Source organism: Sinohyriopsis cumingii, chromosome 1 (assembly GCF_028554795.1).
Source record: "Sinohyriopsis cumingii isolate HCF-2022 chromosome 1, ASM2855479v2, whole genome shotgun sequence".
Lineage (NCBI taxonomy): Eukaryota > Metazoa > Mollusca > Bivalvia > Unionida > Unionidae > Sinohyriopsis > Sinohyriopsis cumingii.
This window is the reverse complement of record NC_142961.1, coordinates 145076933-145090922: the sequence shown is the minus strand read 5'-3', so window position 1 is coordinate 145090922 and position 13990 is coordinate 145076933.

Genomic DNA, 13990 nt, shown 5'->3' with positions numbered 1-13990 from the left:
TGTTTAAACGTCCATGACACAGATCTCAAGTTCAGGTGTTGACCAAACAGTTAGCAGCACCCAGGCTGAATTAGGAGAAATCAGATACTGTGACAAAAGCAAATATACGTATTATCACTGACATGAAAAAGGACATTGCTCTTCAGAGTGTCCCAAAAATGTGAAAAAGAGCGACAAGATGAGCTTTCAGAAGCAAATGAAACAACAGAAGAAGCCATTCTGTTCACCGAGCATGTTTTCGTTTTCTCTTGCTGCTTTTTTCTTCTTGTTTTGTTAATGTTTTGAACAAATGTTTGTTATCTTTCTTTTCCTTATTAAAGCATTATATTCTGTCAACGAAAGAGAAGGAGATGAAGGTGATGCCGGCAGAATTTTGTGCGAGGATAAGAAATCTCAAAATGCAAAATCTAAATGAAAGTCGTTCCCTTCTAGAATTATATTCGCTACAGCATCAATAATCGTATTGTTACTCGAGAAATGCAAGCTATCGCCTGTTTTGTTTTTTTTTGTTTAAAAAAAATACTTTATTACTATTGTCTGCACAGTTCTGGACGAGCTGCATTGCTTCGTTTAGAAAGAACCTGATTCCTTCCTATATTACAAGTCACACAGGTCATGTAGGCATTCAGCACCGAATATTTCAGTAATGGGTGTAAAGTTTTGAATTTGATTATACATTCCTTTAAGTGGCAAGTATTCAATTTATTTGGGTTCTTATAAATCCACATTTCTTTGAAACGTCATTCTTTAGAAGCCGCGAAAAGTGTCAACGGCAAATTCAATGTTAAAGTACGCAGACGTTTTTGGACGAAATGAACATAAAGGTGTGATCCAGTACAATCCGGACTGAATGTCGCGCACTGTGATGTCACAATGAAAGCTACGCATATTGATAAAAAAGTGTACTACTCTATATTGTGACGATTCCAATAGACGTGCTCTTTATTTGACCCAAGTTTAGTACTTGACCACCATTGTAAATGACTATGGATATCGATAATTTTCGTCTGGAATTTTCTTTATGGCAGTTAAGGTGCAGAGTATTTCATAATCTGGAATGAATAGCATTTGTTTCAAGAAAATCAATGTTAAATTTCAAAAGAACAATTTATATTTAATTTAAAATGAGTAAATCTGAATGCATGACCCATGTGACGTTTACTATAGACATGATCTTAGTTCCTCGGGTGGACTTCCTATTAGAAAAGCACGTCATTTTCTTTAATGATTCTCTAGGTTTATAATGCTTCGCTCAATTTGCACCTCAAAATGCTTACCTGTATTTCCCCAAACGTATCCAGCTTATTAACATGGTAATTTATGTTAGTCTCTATATCACTTGACATATCGACAGCGCATAGATAACCACGCCTACTTTTGATTGAATTGACCTATTCCTGGTGCAAAAATAGTCCTGCGTACTAAGTAGCATAGAACATAATACAAAGTCAGAACGCTTTATCATGATGCTTACCCCATGTGAGTTACTGATAATTGAAACTACAACCTGAAAATTACATTAAACTTTTGACATTGTGACATTTGAAATTGCATATTATATATAGTGGCTGTCGTCTAGGTGACGGACATTGGTTCTGTATGATCCACAAACTTCCAATGCGCATGTAAATCAATTGATGCGTGACACCTTTGTCAGCCATTGCTTTGGACATCAGACCATATGTATGGGCGCGTGTTTGAGGTTGAAAGATATAGGGCTGTACTATAACTGAAATTTTTACATTTTTGTGCGATTATATTTATCAGAGTATTACTTTGACCACGGGGTACGAAACATGGACACACAAAATTAGAAATATAATTTTTATTTCATTTTATTGTTCAATGTACAGTGCTGTCAATCATCAACACCTCAATATAAAATAGGTACATAACTTGATTGCATCCTTTTGTGGAGGAAAGAACGTGGTGATCACGAAATTCACCCTTACACTCATTTACAAATTATAACAATATTGATTAGATCCACACTTACTGCGTAAATCTGTTACCATCTATATATTATTATTTCACATTTCAGATGTATTGACATACAATGGGACCTTTACTTCAAAACATTCTTCATCTAAGCCCATGAATGGTATAAACTTCAATGCACAATTAATACCTACTCATCCAATATATAGATACCAATGTTTACTAGCTAAAATTACAACACAACCAAAACTTCTAAAACGAATCTTCTCAATCCATATATTGGTACATCTTAAAACGTACCCTCTGAATTTAATTAGTCAGTGAAAGACTTCAGGGAGATGGCACTGTAGTGATCACTCATGAGTCTGTTTCTTATTTTGTGTTTGCTTCTGTGCTTCGTAATCTGTTCTTATTCTGAACAACTTAGCCTTTCATCCATTACTGTCTCTTCCGAAAACAAACTTTCCAAGCTTAAATTTGTTTGTTATGTATATATATATATATATATATATATATATATATATATATATATATATATATATATATATATATATATATATATATGTCCCTAAATAACAATATATGAGTCAATTACATTATAATATTCTCTTTCTCATGTCGTATAAGAAAATTTGCTAACAACTCCTGGCTCATGTTTACAAATGTCTTCTGATAATTCGTAATCCAAAGTACTTTGGGTAATGTCAATATGTGTTATATAATATTACAACTTTAGACCGATTCTATAGCTGAAATGGTCCGAAAATTTCTAAAAAAAAATAGCAATGTACAAAAAGGATCAATAGTTTCGTTGCAACAAATACGTGTCGTGCAACCAAATGTTCAAGTGTGACCAATCCATCATTTCTAGACGACGTACGGTTTTGATTGGTTTTCGAATTCTTGAGGATTCGTTGCTTGTTTCAACTCTTTGGTTGAAGGCATCCAAAGTGTTAGGTTTCTATACCACAGCATATGCGTGGAAGTGTGTGTTCTTGGTTTATTTTCTATAAGTCAGCCGATTCTCAACGTAATCCAGGAAAAGGTAAGTGTCCATGCTGCTGCTGAATAGTTTGCCGTTCAAATACAAATCCACTTCGTTGAACAACGAATGAATGAAACTCTTTACAGGAGCGACCGTGTCATTGGCACTTGGACTGGTCTTGTACGTTTGAGAAAGTTGACTTTCGTATAGAAGTAATTGTTTTTCAGATTGTTTCAGTCTTCGATTTGTCTTTCGATTTCATGCTCAATAGTTACTGAGGCGGTCAAAGATGATATGAAATGAAAGTGATTTGGAACATTCGCAAGAATCTCAAGGCAGCTGGTTTTGTAATAAAAAAACGTCCAATGATATGTAAGCTGTTCGTCCTTTCTTATTCTTTTCTTTATAAATGCCTTTGACGGGAGTGTGAAGCGAATTTTGAGGTGTCTTTGCAATCAAGAAATTATTTCTCCTGTCTGAATCAATACATTTTTCTGGCTTCATTAAGACTTATTTTGGGATTTTGCTGGTGAACGAGCACGTTTTGAAGAAGAAAAAAAACTTTTACTGCGTCAAGGCGACCACTGTAAAGAAAAGCCGATTTTATCATTTGTCATAAACCATGTCCTCGTCGTTGAGCTACTACTCAGTACAGTTGCTTTCGGAAATATAGTTCCTTTGTGACTGTTTCCTTTGAAATAAATCGTCTAAGGTCTCATTTATGCTAATATACATACTGTCAGAACACATTTTGAGGATCTACAAATTCTCGGTGAACATGAAACGTGTGTATTCCATCATCGAAAAAAGTTATGGTAGTATCTATTTTCGAAATAATAGCCCTCAGCAACGGAGCGGCTGTCCTTCCCAGTACGTTATATCATACTATTAGAGTACTAAAATATCAAAGGCAGTCCTTCCCAATACGTTATGTCATACTATTAGAGTACTAAAATATCAAAGGCAGTCCTTCCCAATACGTTATATCGTACTATTAGAGTACTAAAATATCAAAGGCAGTCCTTCCCAATACGTTATATCATGCTATTAGAGTACTAAAATATCAAAGGCAGTCCTTCCCAATACGTTATGTCATACTATTAGAGTATTAAAATATCAAAGGCAGTCCTTCCCAATACGTTATATCATACTATTAGAGTACTAAAATATGAAAGGCAGTCCTTCCCAGTACGTTATAGCATACTATTAGAGTACTAAAATATCAAAGGCAGTCCTTCCCAGTACGTTATAGCATACTATTAGAGTACTAAAATATCAAAGTTAGTCCTTCCCAGTACGTTATATCATACTATTAGAGTACTAAAATATCAAAGGCTGTCCTTCCCAGTACGTTATATCATACTATTAGAGTACTAAAATATCAAAGGCAGTCCTTCCCAGTACGTTATATCATACTATTAGAGTATTAAAATATCAAAGGCAGTCCTTCCCAGTACGTTATAGCATACTATTAGAGTATTAAAATATCAAAGGCAGTCCTTCCCAGTACGTTATAGCATACTATTAGAGTATTAAAATATCAAAGGCAGTCCTTCCCAGTACGTTATATCATACTATTAGAGTACTAAAATATCAAAGGCAGTCCTTCCCAGTACGTTATATCATACTATTAGAGTACTAAAATATCAAAGGCTGTCCTTCCCAGTACGTTATATCATACTATTAGAGTATTAAAATATCAAAGGCAGTCCTTCCCAGTACGTTATAGCATACTATTAGAGTATTAAAATATCAAAGGCAGTCCTTCCCAGTACGTTATAGCATACTATTAGAGTATTAAAATATCAAAGGCAGTCCTTCCCAGTACGTTATATCATACTATTAGAGTACTAAAATATCAAAGGCTGTCCTTCCCAGTACGTTATATCATACTATTAGAGTACTAAAATATCAAAGGCAGTCCTTCCCAGTACGTTATATCATACTATTAGAGTAATAAAATATCAAAGGCTGTCCTTCCCAGTACGTTATATCATACTATTAGAGTACTAAATTTTCAAAGGCAGTCCTTCCCAGTACGTTATATCATACTATTAGAGTGCTAAAATATCAAAGGCAGTCCTTCCCAGTACGTTATATCATACTATTAGAGTACTAAAATATAAAAGTCAGTCCTTCTTCATTTTGATAGGGTAGTATTTATACTTGACGAACAGGTTGTTGTTGTTGTCGATGTCTTTGGTAGGTGCAAGAGCTATGTTTCCAATCAGAATAGTAAACATGATGGGGAAAAAAACTGATGGACAGCATATTGCCGTCAGAAGTATCCAATCTGAGTCGATGTGAAGGTGTATACTCCATGAATACAGTTCTGCGAGTTTCATCATTCAAAATAGTTGAAAGCGTTTCGACGAGATGTCGAGCATTATAATAACAGTCTGGTGTTGTTGTCGCTACCGTTGTTACTGTCGTTATATTTCAACAGGTCGTTCGGAAGATGTCAGTGTGCGCATGTTTTTAACTTTTCAAACTAAAACGTGAACCCCAATAGATGTAACAAGATAACCGGGTGGGATTTCCGGATTCACAACAGAACACTTTTGACGATGATATAAATACAATGTTTAATAATGAATGATTTGAATGATCAATTCATTATGAATACGTGCGTGTGTATATAATCCAAATATTAGATTTAATTAACATAAGAACGCACATACTTAATAATGAAAAATACAAATAAATTAATTTAGCAAATACAAAGACAAGGGGTGAATGGTTCACGACGATTTCACAATGAAAAGATGGATATAGTTTACTCAGCTAGTAAACAATGTAGAATTTTACTCATGTAGTAAAATGAATTCACTCAGGTAGTGAAATTATGGTGATAAAATGAGACAGATATACAACTTATCTTTACAGTCCCAAAAGATGCAATGGGTTTTACGAACCACAAAATTAGCTAACGGCTAATTGGTTATACGTAAGGAGATACACTCCGTCATCAGCACACTTTATTTCAGCTCCACGGCTGCTACAGTTCAGCTTCACGGATGCTACGGTTAATTCCCATCATTGGCTTTACAGCTTGCACCACGTCGACCTCGACCGCCCCAATAACTTTGAACGATCGGGTCACTCTAGTCACTCTGGTCACTCTAGACACCCTAGATCCTCAGGACACTCCAGACAGCTCTACACAGCTCTACACACTCCGGAAAATCCGAAAACTCCGAACACTCCAAATAGCTGAAAATATATCCAATACCGTGTACTATACATGACACGGGCATAATAACGTAATGACGTTATACACGGTAAGTTATATGGGTTACATTACCCGTACATAATTACACAACAACAGGTTCAGAAGTAAACCTAACACTGCTCGATAAGATTCCAATGTACTAAACATTTCTTACAAAACGTAGCCTTATATTGATAATATGAATCCCTTGCTAAGTCGCAAACAAGAATATAAATATGTGCATTATATTGCATAAACCAAAGCTACATAGCAAACATACAAAAATAAACGTGGTAGTACAATAGTTATATCTTATATACAAGAAATTAATAAACTTACATACCTCTACAGCTGAAGATGTGCAAGTCATTATAGTAGACCGCTGACTGACAAGACTATCCGTAATGTAAATATTTTTACCTACGGTGAGGTATTTATACACAGATATTGTCTGTGCACTGAAGGCATTCGGTTCTTCCCATCGAAAGCACTTCGCACGTGCGGCATAAGATGAACCGAACTCACTATTTCGAAATACAACACAGTATACATAAATCACCCTCGGGCGTGTGTGTGTGTGTGTGTGTGTGTGTTTAGTGTGTGAATACTCACACCCTTTTCAGGAGTGATATTATGCGTGTATATATGTTAGCACTCCTACCTTTGTGTGTGGTGCTGAATAAATGTTTTTGAGTATTATATGTGAATATTTTTACCCTTTACTCTCCTTACACGTCATACCATTGTGCTTGTGCGAATAATGTGTGTATATTACTAGCCTTGGTTAGTATGTGTGGGTATTAGTAGTGAAGTGGGGCGATATAGGGACAATGGGACTTATCATTAAAAACACCCCTGGGCCTGTATAGGGACTATGTAAATTTAACATGGAGAAAAATCGTGGGCCTGTATAGGGACAAGGAAAATTAACATGGGAATCTATTTTGGGTCAGTCTAGGGACAAGGGAAATTTAACACGGGGAAAATTGCTGGGTCACTATAGGGACAATGGGAATTTAACGTGGGAATAGAGTTTGGGTTTGTCTAGGGACAAGGGGAATGGAACAGGGGACTATAGTATGGGTCTGTCTAGGGACAATGGGAATTTAACATGGGGAATAGATCGTGGGACTGTCTAGGGACAATGGGAAATTTAACATGGGGAATAGATCGTGGGAGTGTCTAGGGACAATGGGAAATTTAACATTACGGAAACCCCTGAAGGATATAGCATCAAGGGAATTTAACATATGGAAATTGAACATGGTGGGTCTGTATAGCGTCAAGGGGAATTGAACATGGTGGGACTGTCTAGGGTCAATGATGGTAGCGGGTCAAACACAACAGAGACAGAAACATACATACGCTAGTACAAGCGTGAGATTTATATATAAAGCATTACCAAGACCTGAAATCTTGCTGGGGTGTTCAAAAATTTGCATAATTGTAATGATGCTATAAATAGCCATAATCAAGGAAATGCTCAACGACAAAATGGATGTGACTAAAAGTAACGCTAAAATGACGAAATTGTCCCAGAATTTAAAGGAAAATAAACATATCCCCGAAAATTAAGTTACAATGGTTTAGACTAAAATGGATAAAATTAGTAACTACTTACAATATCAACTTGTGTGACGATCGTGGATAAACACCCATGTATCTATTTATAGCTATAATCAGCTAAAATTCCTATGAAATCCCACTATCTATTTATACTACAACTTGTGGGTTATTCCTTTGGAAAACCCCACTATCTTTTTATAGCCTCAGCTTGAGTGACGTTCCTAGTACATATGTATAGCTACAACCTGTGGAAATCCCCAAGTCCATATTTATAGTCTCGAAATTTCCAGCGTCAGTGACGTCACTGTACTGAACACTAAGGGATAAATGTCAGCAGTGTTGCAAGTGGCTGACCTGAATACACGCTACTGCAGGTAGGTAGGTAGAGTGTATCTGATAGGGATAAAGTGAGTTTTATAGGGACAGAGACCAATACACACACACACACAACCTACGCGCGCAGACATACGCACACACACACACACACACACACACACACACACACACACACACACAGGGAAGAGGTAAAAACAAACGCCAAATATACTATCAACACAGAAGGGAGGTAATACAAACCCCAAATAAACTATCCACACAAACGTACGCAAACTCATACAAACCCCAAAATATACTATCCATATAAACGTACGCAAACGCGTACAAACCCCAAATATACTATCCACACAAACGTACGCAAACGCGTACAAACCCCAAATATACTATCCACACAAACGTACGCAAACGCGTACAAACCCCAAATATACTATCCACACAAACGTACGCGTACGCATACAAACCCCAAATATACTATCCACACAAACGTACGCGAACGCATACAAACCACAAATATACTATCCACACAAACGTACGCGAACGCATACAAACCCCAAATATACTATCCACACAAACGTTCGCGAACGCATACAAACCCCAAATATACTATCCATACAAACGTACGCGAACGCAATACAAACCCCAAATAAACTATCCACACAAACGTACGCGAACGCATACAAACCCCAAATATACTATCCACACAAACGTACGCAAACGCATACAAACCCCAAAATCCGCTTCTATGGTGTCTGTCGCTGTTATTGTTGTTGTGGTTGTTCTTTCAGCTGAGATTGCCTGTAGTATCGGAGTGAGAAATGAACGTAGTGCCTCCGATAATTACATTTGAGTTTGCCATACCGTTTGTCTAACATAATTGGCCCTTTGTTTTGCCAGCACTCTTTCCGGGACGGGTTGTTTGTTAGGTATAGTCGGCTGTTGACTAGATGTTATTTGTGTTCTCGAGGTGGGTGGAGTGCTAACTGGCTAGGTCTGCATTTCTTGCTCCCGCTGCTGTTGCGTATATTTCTTCCCTCCACACCGAGTTCTCTGCCTAATTCTTTTAATTTCGTTGTACCCGAACTTACATTGTCCATATTATCACCAACAAAAAAAACAAAAAAAAAACAAAAACGCACAGACCTAAAAGAAACACTCACTCACTTTTTACAGAACATTACTATTTTTAAAATTTTGATAAGCGACGGAAACGAACAACATTGAGTCACACTTTCTAACCGAGATAAAGAAATAATGTGCTGATAGACTCACTTCTGTATTTTTTCTTCTAACTGACTAACATATCATAGGCAATGGAATGTTATTTCTTTTCGAGAGTATGAGGTAGCCCTGAAATTTTTTTTTTTGGGGAACTTGAAGGTGTGGCGATTGCTTAGGTTATAAGATGGCGGCCTCCTCTGACGACAGGCTTTCTCACAGGATAAGGTCTGCTTCTTCGGAAAGAGAAGAAGAACTCTTTGGTGTCGATACCACTGAATACAAAGCCTCTGTCAGGTTCATGCTGCTGCTGCTGTTGCTGCTCTCTCTGCTGTTTATGAAGTCTGTACTTCTCCGTCCATTCTTCTTTCTCCTTCTTGAATTCCTCCTTGAAGAGCTCTTCTTTCAGGTCTTCGGTGACTTTCAACATTATGATATTGTCTATCTCTTCAGGTCTCGGTATCAGACTTGTCATGACCCTATGCAAATTCACATAGGCTTCGTTCAACTTGGCTAATCTTGAGCACATCTTCGTAGGAAGATGAGTCAACAATGGATGGGCAGACTGGAGACTACCCCGTTTTTATTTTCAAAGTGCGGACGTGAAGGAAATCATTACTACACGGTTTTCGAGTCGAACCGTTCAAATAGTGTTATGGGAGGGATAGAGAGAAGCCAAAGAGCATGAATCAGGATACCTATAGTTAAACAAACCACAAAGGCATTTATTCTTCAAAACACAACATTTTTATTCAAAATTACTTAACACTAACAAACAACTCTAACATTTTTTAACAATAATCCAACAATATAACATCAAACATTTTTTTCTAATCACAAACATTTTTTTTTAACTCACACATTATTTTGGACAGGGTTGACAACGTTGTGAATGAAATTGTGATTTCCACTGTTGTAAATCATTAGGCCATTGATGGACACTACGTTTCCTAGCTTGAGACAAAAGATAAGCATACTGGTCACAAAACTATCGATGTACTTTCTCATCGTTTCTAGAAGAATGACGACCAAAATAAGTCACTAAATGTTCTAAAGAATAGCCCAGACTGCGATGATGCAGAAAATGCACACAGTACTGTCCACACACCAAAGAATCTGTGCCTTGTTATTTCACATTATTGAATCGTGTGGTCTGAGCATTTCTTCTCATAAAGTCGATGATATCGTCTTCCAAAGGGGGCAATCCGTACGAATCGAAATATTCCACACGTACTTCTTGAGGAAAGTAGACGGCTACCCAGTGGGTTCCTGGGAGATGACTGTCGTCCGTGTTGATCACATAAGCTTGATGGTTTTGAGGTGTGCAATGAGGGAGTTCATCTTTAGCACAGACGACAAGATTCTAAGAAGCATTGTACGAACTGTGGTTCAAAAGGTAATAAAGTTCCCAGGTATCCCTGTTTTGCGTGGGTTTTTCCTTCACAGGTAATAATAAGTGATCAATTCGATCCTGACTTTTTGCTTGAAAATGTCTGACAAGTAACCGTTTCTTCGCCTTGTCTTCCAACTCTGATCCAAGAGAGCTTCGATGCGATGGATCTCTTGAGTTGTTAATGGTGGACAATAATGTTCACGCAAGCCTTTATACCACTGTTGTAACACGTCTTCTTCCGAGATCAGACTCCAAGCTTCGTCCAGATATTCGTCCAATTTTTCTTCTTGACTCAGCATCAGGCATTTATCGTGTTGAATTTGACTGGGATGATCGTTATGACATCCATAGCAATCTTTCTTGATCAATTCCTTAATTCTTTTCTGTCAAGACTATAGCATAACAGAAAACTAAATGTGATTCTTGTTCTGGCCATCTAGACTTCATCATGATGACTTCTTCGTCTTTGTCTTGGGGTTCTCCTTCCTCAGGATCTTCACATTCCATGTCCAAAGAATCCTTACTATATAAACATTGATAAAAGTCTTCCACGACTTCTAATAGTGTAGAATGCCTTCTCTCAAACTGTTGGTTTATATCGTATTGTCAAATTCAGCATACAGGATGACGTTCACCGTATTATCTGCGCGTAGATTTTCTGCAAACTGAAATTCCACACGCATCTGGCCGGATTTTATAGGGTGAAAATGTCACTTGTCGCTGTCTTGACTTACAATTCGTTAGAGAACCGTTTTCGAAAATGGAGTTTCACTGTAACTTTCCCTTTGGAGAATGGAATATTTTGTCCCAGATCTCCTTTTATAGCAATGTTGACAGTGTCTAAATACGACATACTGACGGGCAAATAGTGAGGATGTACAAATTCACGGTGTACGTGATAGGTGTTTGCACCTTCCTGGTCATTGTCTGTGGTACTATCCACTTTGAAAGGAATGACACGCAGTAAGGGCACAGAGGTGTGTCCCACCACGTTGTACTCCACCACATCGGAATACACAAAGATCAAATTAAGTCCTTGGTTCAGTTCTACCGGGTTTCCAAAAGCTCTGTAAAAATCAATATTACTGTTGATCTTGGGGCTCAAATTGTTTGCGACCATTTCTGCATGTCCACCCAAAATTTCAAACAAACTACCATTGAACCTGAGGGACAATGTGTCCGTATCTTGAAATTTGATCATCAGACGATGAGCCACTTTATGGTACTCAATCTTCACACTTTTTTTGGCTCTGTCCAGTGCTTTGCCAAAGGCTAAGTTGAACCTGTCCGCAATAGTGTCCACCAAATGTTCACCACTAAAATAACAACCTGAAGGAATTTTCAAGGTGTAGATAATGAAGGCTGGATTGCTGGCTGGTCTTGTGTCCCCTAAAAACCCGATTTTATTGATTTCTTCCTCCAATTGGGCATTCTTGATTTCCACCTCGAAAGTGTTCTGCTTTTCGGTGATGTTTTTGATTTGTGTTGGGTGAATGATTTCCACTAAAGCCACTTCCCAATGGGCTTCATGATCTAACTGGATGGTCTGAGGTAATTTGACCGTGTAACAGCACAACGTGTTCTTGGGAAACACCTCCATGGAACTGTCACTGGGTAAGGTTAAGTAAAATTGGTTGTTATTGCTCATACTTCCAGAGTTCTGTGGCTCTCCGAGGTGTTACTGGAAGTCAGAGGAATGTCTCCGCCCAAAATGGAGTTGTTGTTGGAGTGGTGACTGGCACTGACACTGGACACAAGGTTCCCGTGGCTCCCGTTCGAGGAGAATTTCAGGGAGGGATTAGGAAGCAGGTAACCGATGCAACTGCTCAATACAATGGTCCACAATTGTTTGTCTCCTTGTTGCAAACTCAAATTGGCGATGGCTGCACCGATGACACAATACACCACGAAGGTTTGGCAGAAAAAGACGATTTGCGTTTTAGGCACACGTTCTCCACATCACACCCACAAGGGTTGTTTTTGTAAATCTTGCAGAGAAGAATTGGGTGAAGGAGTAATCGCAGTAGCTGAATCTGTGTGAAAGGGAATGATGGTCACTTCTTTTTATAGTCGATGACGTGCGAAGCGTCGATCCAAGAATGAAAACTGGGCGGATATCCTTTCCAACGTACTTTGACTTCTTTGACACGTCGTTTGCCCACTTTACGGTTTCTGCGTTTGACAATGCCTTTGATGTCGTACACGTCGTCTTTTTGGTGACACGACTTGATTTGAAATAAGTACGGGCTAGCGTTTTGGTGAGTACTTAACATCCATGGCTGTCTTGCTGAGTACCTTTTTCCTCTTTTACCATCCTCGGACAGAAAAATGAGTGTGTGGTGAGACAATTCCCACTCATGTTTAAAGTCTTTCAGTCAGGTTGTTAAGGACTAGTTAGTCCTACACCTGAGTGGCTAAATTTAAAAATAGTCTGTGAGTACATAAAAGCCTGGGGGATGAGGTTCTCTTTCCTTCCCCAGGAGTAAGTAAAAATCACGCGGTGCGTTATTAAACCAGTGATACATGCTCCATTAGAGCGAAAATCACTTTAATTCAAGTAAGCAAGCAAGCAAGTTCGAGTACCGTCTCTAGCACTCTTGATGACACCCACTGTCTGGGTTATTTTCTCTCTTGCAAGCCCCTATGTTCCACTTCTGTTTGTGATAATAACTTGTGATACTTCACATTTTCTAAAGTGGAAATCTTTACAAGCCGTACAAAATACAAAACTTATATGACTTTGGCTTTTGACACTTGCACAGACTCTTCACTTTATAAGTGTCACGAGAAAATTGTATATCCAATTTTTACCCTTTTCCAAAACACGCATACACTTGCAGCTTGACCAGAAATATGTACATCTTGCTTTGTGGATAAGTCACAGACAAGTCCAAGGATATATAGGTGATTATGAACGTTAGGAATATCCCCTCATTTTTTCAGAAATATCAAAGCTTGTATGTGCATTTTCCCTTTTCCACTCTATATTAGTGCTTAGATTTGTTCCAAAAAAAGAAAAAAGAAACGAAACAATTTTGAAGAAAAACAACAACTGAATTCTCTCTGTTTATAATTTTGTCAAGCTGATGGTGCATGACAGAGTACATTCGCCTACCTTTCCAAAGTGAGAGGCATTTCTTCACATGTCATTGCCTTTGTTAAATTCGGTTTCATTGGTTAGTTATCGTTAATCTTTAATTTTTTTCATGCATTTCTTTTTGATAGAAGATTTAAGGCTTTCTAGTGTTGTAACGGTATTTATGTTGTTTAGTCTGTTGATGAAATTATCTATAGCAAAGTGCTTAAGATTTTTCAGTTTTTTTTTATTATTTCAAGCCCTACAAAA